Genomic DNA, 14,392 nt, shown 5'->3' with positions numbered 1-14,392 from the left:
TGAAGTGAACTAACAGAGTCAGACTGCAATAGCCTGAACTTAAGACCCAACAACTAATCAATTAATAAAACATTTTGGTTTCTTATAATTTGGCTTTGGCTGCATTACCCTATAGTTTATTTTTTATTATTTTTACAAATGTAATCAACATTTTCGTAAGTTCTAGATGTGTTGGGATATTTAACATGCCATTGTATTTATATTATTCTGAAATGAACGAAATGACTTGAAAAAGATTTTTTAATTTTGCTGAATGAGACTCAAATATCCGAGTCAGTAAAATGATCCGAACTTCCCACTACTACACAGCGGTGTTTCGTTTATGAATGAATCTGCGTTTTCAAACAAATCTATGACCCATTCAAAAAGACAGTCGCTTGCTTTGTTCCTGAATAAATCTGCCATTTGAACGAACTGACTGAATGAATCATTCAGTGACTTGCCGTCCCCTATTGCCAGTTTTAGTTTCATTTTTTCAGTTATTTAAATCATTTAATATTTCTACATTCAAAACCTTCTATTTAAAACATTAATCTCATAACATATTGTTATCTTGAATTTAAATGCATTCATGCCCCTTCAGAGCCTCATTAAAGTCCCAGTGAACAGAAAGTTGCAAACAACTTTTTTCCAGTGTTGTGAAGTATTCCATGTGAAACGGAATATTAAATAGAGGACAGGGTTTTACTTTATTTTTTATTTAATTTTTATTTAGGTTAAATAAATAAATAAAAATACCTAAGTGCTCCTAAAAAGAAATTTAAGTGTAAAGCCCTGCAAGTTATGCATTACAATATGTTAATCACGTAATGCATCTAATAGTCAAAACCATCTCGGTTACATATGTAACCATGGTTCCCTGAATAGGGAACGAGATGCTGCGGTGACGTCACCACGTATGGGAACATCTTCGGTGTATCGAATGTCTGAAGCCCTATACCATCCCGCCAATCCTATTGGCCAAATAGCCATGCGTACGCATCGTATACCCGGGTGCCGCGCGCCATTTCGCTCAGATTTCATGACTGAAGAAGAAGAATGCTATCAAGATACGGCACGGCCAGGACCGCAGCATCTCGTTCCCTATTCAGGGAACCATGGTTACATACGTAACCGAGATGTTCCCTTTCATAGGTCACTTCAATGCTGCGGTGACGTCACCACGTATGGGAACGCTATACCAAAACGCCTGACGTACCTGATAGCTGGGATCCGAGGAAGTATCTGCTCAGCGGAGAGACCCCGGGAGCCAGGAGCCATCCTTAAAATTCAGACTGTAGGACTAGATAAAAGTGCTCGGTGAGGACCATCCTGCCGCAGCACAGATATCATCCATAAAAGATCCACTGAGAAAAGCTTGAGAAGAAGCCACAGCTCTAGTGGAATGAGCTTTAACTCCTATGGGCGAAGCGAGTCTGCGCGCCTCATAGGCTAAAGATATTGCCTCCACCAGCCAATGGGACATGCGCTGTTTGTAACCGCATGGCCTTACTCTTATGTCCAAACAGACAAACAGCTGTTCAGACTCATGCCATGGGGCTGTAAGATACACATAAGTCTTTAAAGCCCTAAGGGGCAAAGACCTAGATCTTCTGACCCTGCCTCAGCAGGGGATAAAGCTTCCAGGACCATTTGCTGAGAGCGAAAGGGATTAGATGCGACCTAGGAACATAATTAGGCCTCGGTCGCAACAACACCTACATAGATCCCGGTGCAAATTTCATGCACGAGGGTGAGACAGAAAGAGCCTGTAAATCCCCAACTCTCTTGAGGGAGGATAAAGCCATAAGAAGTGTCTTCAGAGTCAGGATTTTAACTGGTACAGTTTCCAAGGGCTCAACAGATGCCTTAATAACCCTGCAACACAATGGATAAATCCCATGAAGGACTCACACGGGGCGGAAAAGGCCTCAGCCGTCACGCACCCTGTATGAAACGAGAAACCAGTGGATAACGGTCCACTGAGGTACCGTCTATATATTTGTGGTAAGCTGAATAGCTGCCACGTAAACCTTAGAGTGACTGGCGTCACTCTATTCGAAAAACGATCCTGAAGGAACTCCAGCACTGAAACCACTGGGCAGTAAACTGGATCCACATTACGATTTTCACACCAGGTCGTAAACAGTCTTCACTTGAAAGCATATAAGCGTCTCGTAGAAGCTGCTCTAGAATTCAGAATAGTCTCGGTAGTTTCAACAGAAAGACCGGGACATACCAACTCACTCTGCTCAGAGGCCGCGCCCACAGTTTGCAAAGATCTGGCCTCGGGTGCCAAATCAGTCCCTGTGCTTGTGATAATAAATCCTGTCTGAGGGGAAACTTCATGGAGAGCCAGCTAACAGACTGATCAGGTCCGCAAACCACGGCTGCGTGTGCCATCGCGGTGCCACCAGTAGTAGCTGTTCCACTCCGTCCAGCCTTATTAGGATAATACCGCTGGGATCAAATGAATCGGGGAAAAACATACAGACTGGTCCTGGGCCAACTGTGAGCTAACGCAGCAAAGCCCAGGGGCGATAGGGAGAAGCATAGTGGGCAATGCGTAGGCCATAAGAGATTCATCGTTTGGGGTGTAATCTCCATTCCCCTTGTTCCAGAGCCTGTCTGGATAGCATATCCGCTCTGAAGTTCAAACGTCCGGGGACATGAACAGCTCGGATCGACAGAAATTTGTTCTGAGACCAAAGAAGAACATTTCTCGCCAGCCTGCACAGGGGGCGAGAGCGTAATCCTTCCTGATGATTCAGGTATGACACAACCGCTGTGTTGTCTGATCTAAGCAGCACAAGACGGCCGATCAGCAGATTCGCGAATTACCTGGGGGCCAGAAAGACTGCCAGTAATTCCAACTTGTTTATATACCAACTGCGTTGTGCCGCTGTTCACACTCCGTGGGCTGGTCGCCCTTGACAAACAGCTCCCCAACCGGTCAAAGACGCATCCATCGTGACGGTCTCTGGGAAAGCACAAATCCCCAGCCGAACCCCGGGAGGAGAAATTCGGTTGGCATCCATCGTTTTAACGACATCACACTCCGTGTCACCGAAATCGTCCAATTCAGAAGACAACGGGGTGAAATATTACATCTTTTCGCCCATTTTTCCACTGAAAAGGGCGCATGTGAAGTAACCCCAGACAAATTACGGGGAATGCCGCTGCCATTAGACCTAAAAGTCTGAGGCACAATCTCGCTGTCACTGTGGGACCCACTTTGAAGCGCCACAAGCATGACGCAATCGACTGAGCGTGCGGGAGAGAAAGCTTGGCTGTCATCGCGTGAGAGTCCAATTCTATTCCCAGAAAGGTTGTCCGTTGAGAGGAGATAAAACACTTCTCTGAAAATTCGTGTGTAAGCCCAGGCTCTTAAATGATCCAGCACAAGAACCTGATGAGAATGTGCTTGAGTCTGCGATTGCGCTAAAACCTGCCAATCGTCTAAGTGGTTCAAACACTGACGCCCTGGAGCCGCAACGGGGCCAGAGTTGCATCCATGCATTTGAGAAGTACGGTGTCACAATAACGACTGTAAAAAACCTGCCTCCATCTGAGAGGGGTGTACGTCTTCTATAGCCCCTTTGCTCAGCAGAGTTGACATCTCCTGTCGCAAATCCGCTATTTCCATCGGTTTACCACCGTGGAAAGAATTCAGCGGAAAGAGGCGGGCCTCTTAAAAAACTGAATAGTGTATCCGTGACAAATTGTGCGTAACACCCATTGAGAAATGCCGGGCAAGCGTTCCACACGGCCCGAAACCATACTAGCGGTCTCAAAATTTCCACTTTCTGCAACGCTGTAATACACATTAAATGTCCGTGCATGGAAAAACCTGCAGCATTCGTGCACAGGGGAAGTGTATGCATAAGAGCCATTGCGTCCCATTGTGTATAATCCTGAAACGTGTCCACGGCAGGAATTAGGCCAACGAATTGAACACCGGGCTCTGCCGCTAACGAAAAGCGGCGGCTGTGCGAGCCGTCATAAACGGGTCGTCTGTGTTGGACCCTTGAATTGCCCCTCGAATTCTGAAAGCTGGATTGCGCAGAGTGTCTGAAGGATTTTTAAATTCACCAAGATAAAAATCGGGCCACGCCGCTATTGCGAGAACATGGCAGCTGTGTGAGCCATCATAATTGGCCATCTTTCCCAGCCTTTTTTGCCGTCCTTCAACTCTGAAGGCTGGATTGTGCAGAATGTTTGAGGGGGGGCGCTCAAATGATAGCTCAATCCAATGATGCTCGAGGTGGCTTTGCTGCGAGACAGTCAATGTTAGAGCGTGGGGACTGCAGTGAGAGGGTTGGATGTGCATTAGCAGTCCAACAGCACTCTCTAGTGGAGGGCACAGACCCTGGCAAACATTGAAGGAAAGCGCATGTGTCAAACTCACTGCGTTTCATTGTGTATAATCCTGAAGCGTGTCAATGGCAGGATTTAATCCAACAAAATAAACATAGGGCCACGCCGCTAGCGAAAACGCGGCAGCTGTGTGAGCCATCATAAACTGGCCATATTCGCCAGTCTCTTATGCCGTTCCTCAAACTCTGAAGACTGAATTGTGCAGTGTCTGAGTGGGCGTTTAAATAACAGCTCAGTTCAGTGACGCTCGAAGTGCCTGTGCTGCGAGACAGTCAATGTTAGAGCATGGGGTTAAGAAAGAGAATAAAATTTGCCGAAATAGACACGACTCGATATGTCTTCGACGAGACTTAGGTCGCGGCGGAGTTCGGCGTGATCCGTTCGGCTAGAGAGGTAGTCAAACGGCATCGCTATATAATAGCAGTCCGCCATGTCACTTAATCGTGGCAAAAACCCGCGCCGTTCGTGATATGCGCTGATTAAGGCTGCTTCCAGGACCTCGAAACCTCTTGGTGGAGGTCCGTGAGAAGGGTAGTTTATCCACCGCGCGGATAGCCACATAATAGCACACTGAGGAAGGGGAGGTGCATTTCTCCTGTCCGCTCGGAGGGAGAGAACCGCATATGAGAACCGCGTATGCCGGCCAGAGCCTACTCTGAGTTCGAAGCCGCGGTTAGACAAACATAGTATAAAAGCAAAACTGCTCTGATTAACGCGCTCGAGTGGGGAAGAGCGAGCAAGTGGAAAACTCCAGTACATCACTGTATTCATAGTCAAGCCGCACATATCGCCCCCTAACCAACACCTCGTGCGAGGCCTCGGCGACCGCAGAAGCGAACGGTGGGGGTTAGACGCGAGGCGACTTAAGAAATAGACTCCAGAGCGTGGATGCTTTTATTTTATTTTACCATAGCCGTAGGCTATCACAGAGAGAACATGTAGAGAGGCTGCAAACGAATCTCTCATGAGTGCCTCCCTGTGATAAACCCATTATACGGCTCTTACCTTTCGTTGACTCATCGCGTCCGCGAAAGAGGAGTTAAACACTGCTCGAAGAAAATCGCTGGAGAACGCGAGATGATAGGGCACAAATGATTCGCTATTCCTGAAGGAATGAAATCTGAGCGAAATGGCGCGTGGCACCCGGGTATACGATGCATACGCATGCGTAGGGCGGTGCCAAGCGCTATTCAGCCAATAGGATTGGCGGGATGGTATAGGGCTTCAGACATCCGTCACACCGAAGGTGTTCCCATACATGGTGACGTCACCGCAGCATCGAAGTGACCTATGAAAGGGAAATATACTTACAAAGCCAAAGATCCTCAGTGCTTGTGGCTCTTAAAAGAGCCTTTGGGCTGTATTTAGCTCCTGTTGACACAGGGAAAAGAGAACAAGAAGAAACTTTATTTTTCGTCAATGATTATTGGCTAATGAATATATGAACATGTTAAATCACAGATCTGGGATCACTTACACAATCAGATGACAATCAACACTGAAAAAAGGGAGAAGAAAATCAGTTTTACCAATAATTAGCATAGAATATCTAAAATATTTTGCAATGATAATTTTTCAATTAATCTATTGGTCTGCCTTTACATTGCTTTAAAAGCGCGGTAAAGTTAGTTTTAGGTTTGATATCCGCTAGATATTCGACTAGGCTTGCTTTAGGGACCGTCTGCAAATTTACCTCTCAGTACAAAACGAAGTCCAATAATTAATGCAAATTATGTTTCCAACATCACAATACATGTCTTGTGGGCAAACTGACAGAAAATATTTAGCCAATATGTCCCTACTAACAATATCTCCCTTACTGTATGTACAGTACACACAAATTATTTTCTTTAAAAAATTACTATAATTCACCAAAAAAAATTTTTGTGTGTGTTAATTTTCCAAAGGTTGTAGGACATTTGTAGTTACAAGGCTGACTTACTACAGGTGAAATTTTGCCAATATCTCCCTTACTGTACTTACAGTACATAATTATTCTTAGAAAACAATTACTGTAATTCAACAAAAGTTTTTTTTCATGTTCCCAAGGCTGTAGTATGTTTGTAGTTAAAAGACTGACTTATTAGAGGTGACATTTTGCCAGTATCTCCCTTACTGTATGTACAGTACCTAATAATTATTTAAAAAAAATACTGTAAATCATCAAAAGGGTTTTTTTCTGTTCCAAAGGTTGTAGTACACTTGTATTTACAAGACTGACTTACTTCAGGTGAAATGTTGCCAATATCTCCCTTACTGTACGTACAGTACATAATAATTCTTTAAAAACAATTACTGTAAATCACCAAAATGGTTTTTAGAATCTGATGAAAATTGCTTTAAATTGTTTTATCATAAACCTCTTCATGAAACACACACACACATATATATATATATATATTTGTGTGTGTTTGTGTTGGTGTGAGTGTGTGTGTGTGTGTGTGTGTGTGTGTGTGTGTGTGTGTGTGTGTGTGTGAAAAAAGCTTCACAGTAATACACCTTTTTTCATATATGTACTGTATACACATGTGTGTAAAAGTACTTTTTGTAATTAATGTTTTATTTTGTATTTGTAATCAAATGTTTTAAAGAAAAAACATTCAAACTAAAATGTATTTATGTATTTTTATATGCATTTATTTGGCCGCATTATGCCTAAATAATTTCATTTTGAACGATGTTCAGTGCCTGAGGGCTTGTAATTCAACAGTGCATCATTCTGTTGCTTTCTCAATCGACTCGATTTTTCCACTTACATTACCGCAAGTAAGAATTTTATTTAGAATTTTACTTTTGACATGCATTACTTTGTCTTACCTTCAGAGATCATAACTGGTGAGTATTACAACAATTGCTAATCATGACTTTCAGTTGACTGTCAGTAGCATAAAAGCTTGTGATTTTATTATCAAAGAGTTATTGCCCATTATGTTAACATAAAAGCAACCAAGAATATATTATCGATTACTGGGGTTCAAAAGTTGCTTATATACCAACGGAAAAAAGTGATGCAAATGTTTTTTATAGCCTATTTCTAAACCATTGTATTTTTATGGCAGTCATCAGTCTTTACCCTTAACTGACAATGTAGGTTAGGGTTTGATTAAAATTCGTACAAAAAATGAAACGTTACAAAAAAGTCAACATATTTGAAAAAGTACATAAAAAATGTACCTTACATTAATACTGATTTAAAATAAATTGACGTTAAGCGGTACATTATCCAGATAATATATATTAACTTGTGGATAATATTAGTATTACAGCCCTTATCGTTCACTTGACAAAAGCATCAGAAGTTAAGGAAAATTGGCATGTTGCAAGATATAGGCAAAAAAAAAAAATATATATATTTTATATAACATTATTTAATGAGGGTCTGAGTATGATGTATGCAAATTTTTGCTCAATCTGGTGAGGGGCATTGGGAATAATGCCCTGAGAAATAAATAATTATTAATAATTATAAGTAGTAGTAGTAGTAATAGTAGCATTTTAATATGAAGAAAATACAATTTATTGAAAATGTAGTGTGGTTGCTGTACTTGAAATCTTAAATATAGTTCATTTTTGTGCATACGTGTACTGTATGTATTTGTTGACATTGGACTATAATTTTCTATATACAATACAACTGTATTTCTTGTTAACTGTTTCACATTTTAAATAATTGATTTCTTAAGTTAAGACAGATGCAAACAGTAATATGTAGCCTATAGTTCTTTTACACTACAGAATATACAGTTAGTTTGTAGAGCGGGTATTTATTTGTTAGTTTTTAAGCCTTCAAATTCAACAGTACACATTATTTTTCTCCGTTTTATTTTTGTTATTGTCATATTTTCTATTACAGTTTTATTTGTACTTTAACACTGTCTATTTAATAACTTTATAGAAAATGACTGGCGGTAGGAAACAAAAGGCAGCAAAGGACCTGTGGGCTTTAGCAGGTGGTTTCAGTGTTGTTGTGAAAGAATTCTCAAAACAGAATGTAGGACATACCATTCCATATAACTCTGAGATCTGGACCAATCTGTCTCTGTCCATTTTTGGAAATGACATCAAACAAAACAAATATTGGTTGTGGGTTATTTGGCATGACAACTGCAGGGGACTTAAAGGCCAAGTGCTGCTATCAAGGAAACTAAAAAGCCAGCCTCCAGATCCTGTGTTAAGATGTTCTGATACTGAAGAAAAGCTCCATGGTGACACCAACATGACAAAAGAAAGGCCTACAGAAAGTGGAACACTTTGCACTTCACAAGACTCAACACAAAGTAACAGGCAAATACAAGTCAGTGAAGATGATGTTGATGATACTTCATGGGAGAGTGCTGATTATATTGAAAAACCATTGTTACAAGAGATTGACACTGACAAAACTAACATCAAGAATGCTGCTCAATCTTGTGCTGTTGTTCAGGAAACTGTTGGAACTGCAGTTAATGAAAGTGAAATTCTTGAAGAACTAGTCAGCGATGAAAGTGGCATACATACTACTACGATGGAGTTGAGTGAAATGGTAACAGATTTTGCCAAAGAAAGGACAGATAGTGAACATGTGTCAGTAACAGTCAAATATTATTTTGACTCATTGGTTACAGCAACAGAAAATGCTGAAAATGACAGTCAACCACAGAGAAATACAAAGAAGATTAGAAAGGTTTACTCTGTTCCAAAAACCTTTAAGATTTCACTCAGTAAAAAGAAATGGAGAGCAATAAAACCAAAATTAGGTTCAGTGCAATTAAGAAAACCATGGACTCGTATCATATATGAGGCATTCAGCAAAGTGAACCCTAACTGTGTACTTGCCTTCAAGTACCAACATGTCAGATTGATGCACAGCAGGAAAAGGAGTTCTGCTTTTGTAAATATTCGTGTAGTTTGCACATTTCCAACGTGCAATGCTCAGTACATATTTCTGATGAAGAGAAAACCTTCAAACATGCAGAGAAAGGTTTTCATGACTGTGTATCGTCGTGGACAAATCGAAAACGCCAGGCATCCAATGTCCGTAGGGGAAAAATTCTCTTAACAGAGACATCTTAAAAGTAATTTCCTCTGAGGTAAAAAACGCTGCATCACTACATGACAATGTCTTGTTAGAAATGCATTTAACACAAAAAATTATCAAGGAATGTGACACCAGTTATAGACATTTGCCAGGTTACATTCAGAACTTCCAGGTGGATCCTTTCAGCTGTCACATGTACACTGAAAAGGGAATTTCAATCTTAGTGACACATATGAGAAAAAAGTCACCAGTAACCCTCTATTTGGATGCCACTGGAAGTGTCATGTCTAAAATAGCAGAACAGAAAAAGAGAGTTTTGTACTATGCCCTTGTTTTGGCAGGTCAGGGCCATGGCACACCACCTTTGCCCATTGCTGAAATGCTGTCTAATGACCACACTGTGCCATCTGTTTCCTTCTGGCTGATGCAGTTTGTGCACAACCTGTCAAAGTTCACTACACTGACTACGTTTACATGCAGCCAATAACCCATTCAAAACTGGGATATTAGCAATAACCCGGTCGCGCACGGCCATGTAAACACCGGCAAAAACCCGGATATGCTAATATCCCAGTTTTTAAAAACCGGGATATTATACCCGGGGAACCCCTTTTCTAACCCAAATATTTGGTCTTGTAAACGCGTTTCGGCATATCCCCATCAAAATGTGTGTTCTGCGCATGTTCTATTCACAAGGAATCTTGGTCTTTTGAGTCTTTGGATACAGGAAGAAGAATCGGAAATGACGCATATTGCGTCTTACGTCCAGACGCTAACCGTGCGTCGCCGTTTACATCGGGATATTGGCGACTGATTACACATTCCATGTATACAGGAGTAACTCTCTCTGCTCACACATGTAAACGGGTTATCCCGAATGTTTCAGAAACCCGAATAGGGACCTTAACCCGACCATAACCTGAATTTTAACAGCTTGTAAACGTAGTCACTGACAATCAGGTATTTGGAAACAGATTATAGTTGGGCACTCATACAAGCTGTTCTACTGCTGTTCTAAAGCTGTGGCCCAGGCAATTTGCAGGCATGTGACGGACAAGGGACACAGAGAGTTTGTGATTTTTGTGTTCGCAAGATTGCAAAATAGCCAGACTCTAGATGAAGCAATTAGGATCTTTCAGGCTCTTTGCATTGTCCTTAATACAAGTACAAATACTGCTTCTGTACAGGACAGTATTAAGGCTCTTCAAGAACTCATTCAGTTCTTCATCCTTGACATCCTCTGAAAACAGAGTCCAGGTGAACACTGCAGATGACAAGGATGATCAGTCTAGAACAATTGTGGGAAGGTCTCGCTTCTCAACTGTGTTTAGAAGAGTGTTTGATGAGGCAATCAAAGCAGTCACTGAACAGGAAGAGTCTTCAGAAGAAAATCTGTACTACTGCCAAGCATCATTCGTACACTTTTTAACACATACATGGCTATCTTTCCCATGTGGAGGGGAGTCATGCTGGGTGACCTAAAAAGACATGCAGCAGACAAAGACATAACATCAAAGGAGGATGGAGGACAAAGACAAGACACCAAGACACGAGAAACGAATTGCCATGTTGAAGGATGGTTTGCCATTGTAAAGCAACATATCCTTATGAAAGCTCATAGACTGCAGCCAGGCAACTTTGTTCAAAATTCAAAAAAATTCAAAAGCCTAGAACATGACCCATACAATATCTGCTTCAACAGATCATACTGAAGTAAAGACTCACGAGTCTATAAGTCTATAAGACTAAAACATTCACAATGAATTGTTAAAATGTAAATGTAAAATGTTGTCCATTAGTTACGGTTAACATTATGTTTGTTTAGGGTGAAGTGTTTGTAGTACTGATTAGACTTCACATTAAATATGTTACAACAGCCTGTTAATCTGCAAATGTATAACTGCTTTTATTTTATTCATTGTAATGTTTAAAATGCTCTACAGGAAAACTTTGAAAATTATGATTGTGCAGTGGGATTTGTAATTGTAAATGGCAATCACTGGAAGTTTGTGGTAAGTAAAACCAGTTGCAAGTTGAAATTTTTTGTCATTCCTTAGTTTTAGTACTGTTAATTCAATGCTAACAATAATACTGTAGAGAACAGGTGAAAATTGTTTCATTTAGGATTGACTGTAGTTACATTACAAAAAATAATAATACATTAACATATTTTTCCTTTTAATTTTCTGTTATGGGACCAACCTGGAAAATGAATCTGTAGTTCCTTCATGCCACGTCAGAGAAGATATTTGTTGTTGACCCAGCTGAGATGTCATGAATCTCCAATGAAAATGAAAATGGAGCTTTACAAAGAGCCTCTAACACCACAACCCAGGTCCCAGGGGGGAACACGGGACCGTACTGGAGGTCTCAGCCTCAGCGCACCGCGGAGGAAACGTGTAACTAGGGGGTGTCTACCGACTGACTGACCGTTGAAAGGGACATGGTAAGCAGCTATGGCCGCCACGTACACCTTTAAGATGGAGTGAGTTAACCCTGCAGAGAGCTTAGACTGGAGAAACTCAAGAACTTTACCAACTGGGCAGTTAACAGGGTCAAGCTGGTGGTCTCTGCACCATGAGGTAAAGAGCTTCCACCTCAGGGCGTACAGTTTCCTCGAAGAGGGAGCTCTGGATTTGAGGAGGGTCTCAACAACCTCGGTTGAGAAACCGGAAGCTATGAGCTGTGCCCCCTCAGGGGCGACACCCACAACTTCCACAGCTCCGGGCGAGGGTGACTTATTTTGCCCTGCGCCTGAGAGAGTAGATCTGTCCTGGTCAGAATCTCCCATGGAGAGCCGTCGAGGAGAGAGATCAGATCTGCGAACCATACTCGTCCCCGCCAGAACGGGGTTACTAGCAGCAGACGGCCCCGTCCTGGTGAACTCTCGCCAGAACTCCCGGGAGCAGAGCGATGGGGGGAAAGGTGTACAAACAAAGCCTCGGCCATGTCTGTGTCATGGCATCTAGTCCTAGTGGAGCTGGGTGAACTAGAGAGAACCAGAGGGGACATTGCGATGTCTCTTAAGTCGTGAAGAGGTCCACCTGAGCTTTGCCAAATATCTGCCTAGCTGCTCCATTCCCCTGGGCCTCGGCCCCTGTCTCTACATTATATCTGCTCCCACATTCAATCTCCCAGGAATATATACTGCTCTTAACAAGAGGAGTTTGCCCTGGGACAACAGGAGGATAGGGTATACCAGCTTGTATAAGGGAGACTTCCCTGGTGATTGATATAAGAAACCACCGATGTGTTGTCGGTGCGCACCAACACATGACTGCCCCTCAGGTCTGGGAGGAAATATCTCAATGCTCGATACATCGCTAGCATTTCTAGACAATTGATGTACCATGTCAGATGGCGACCACTCTACAGACTGCGGGCAGGGTGGCCACTCATGACCGCACCCCAACTGATGAGGGACGCATCTGTCGCTAGCGTTACACAGTGACCAAGAGCTCCCAGCACCAGGCCCTGATTCAATAACCAAGGTTTCTTCCATATATCTAAGGCATCGCCGCGTGACCTTGATAGTTCGTAATGGATTCCCCCTCGGGGGAAAATCCCTTGGTCTTGAGCCACCACTGCAGGGGTCTCATGTGCAGGAGGCCAAAAGGTATCACGTTGGACGCAGCTGCCATAAGCCCTAACAGTCTCTGAAACTGCTTGACATTGAGTGACTGGCCTTCTCTGAGTCTCTTGACTGAGGTAAGGATTGATTCGATCCGAGCAGAAGACAGACATTCCTGCATTGTGGTCAAATCCCACACTACGCCTAGATAGGTGGTTCTCTGAACTGGAGAAAGTACACTCTTCTTCGCGTTTAGTCTCAAACCCAGCTCCCCCATATGGGCGAGATCGACATCTCGATGTCAAACAGCCATATGCTCTGATTGAGCTAAAATCAACCAATCATTGGTACCAGAGCCGCATCTACACATTTCGTGAATGTGCGGGGTGAGAGTGCAAGGACGAAGGGAAGTACTCGATATTGGTAGGCTTTGCCCCCGAAAGCGAACCTCAGAAACTTCCTGTGTTGTGGAAGGATAGATATGTGGAATTATGCATCTTTGAGATTTATTGTGACAAACCAGTCCTCGGATCTGATTTGAGCTACAACGTGTTTGACAGTGAGCATTTTGAACTTCAGTGACATTACTGAGAGGTTTAGATGACGTAAGTCTAAGATCGGACGCAACCCCCCATCCTTCTTAGGAACTATGAAATACCGGCTGTAAAACCCGGACTCCCTGTCAAGAGGAGGGACCACCTCGATGGCCACCTTCCTTAATAGGGTATTCACTTCTTGTTCCATCACCAGAGCCTGCTGGTGGCTGACTACTTTTGGTTGTAACCCCATTGAAAGGCAGTGGTGGACGAATATATACAAACTGAATACAATAGCCTCTTTCTACTGTGTGCAGGACCCATTGAGATACATTTGGCAGTAGTTTCCACGCTGCTTACTAATGTACAAAGGGAATCAGTCTCTCGAGACTGAACTCTGGTGTTAGAGGCCCCCGAAGAGGTGGCTAGCGTCCCAGCTCTGCTACGCTCGCGGACGGAATAACTTGGAGTGGCGCTTGCGGGAGACTGCTGCGCCCTAAAACACTGACAGGCTTGGCAGACCGGCCTCCAGAGGGCACTGAGGTGAGACGGGCTCCGTATAATGAGGTGGACACCTCTCTACCCCAGTGGGGGCTACCCTCTGGGTCACTGCTCCTCTGGCATAAGGACCTCTTTGTAGAGGACTTCCTAGCTTTGATAATCGGCCGAAGATCTGATTTGGGCTTGGAAGTCCCCGACTCAGAGCGTTGCTGAGACCCTCGATCCCGACGTAGGGGAGCACATAGATTCTGTTTTTAGCGGTTTCGTGGGCAAGGCCGGAGCTTTCAGAGACGATGCCGAACCGGGCAACAGATAGCTCAATAAGCGTCTGCTCAACCCGGGGCATATACCCTATACATTCTATACCCTCGCTCATCGAGCCCCGTGACATAGCTGTAGTATTGAGAGTCG

This window comes from Carassius auratus, chromosome 16 (assembly GCF_003368295.1).
Source record: "Carassius auratus strain Wakin chromosome 16, ASM336829v1, whole genome shotgun sequence".
Taxonomy (NCBI): Eukaryota; Metazoa; Chordata; class Actinopteri; order Cypriniformes; family Cyprinidae; genus Carassius; species Carassius auratus.
This window is presented reverse-complemented; position numbering follows the sequence as displayed.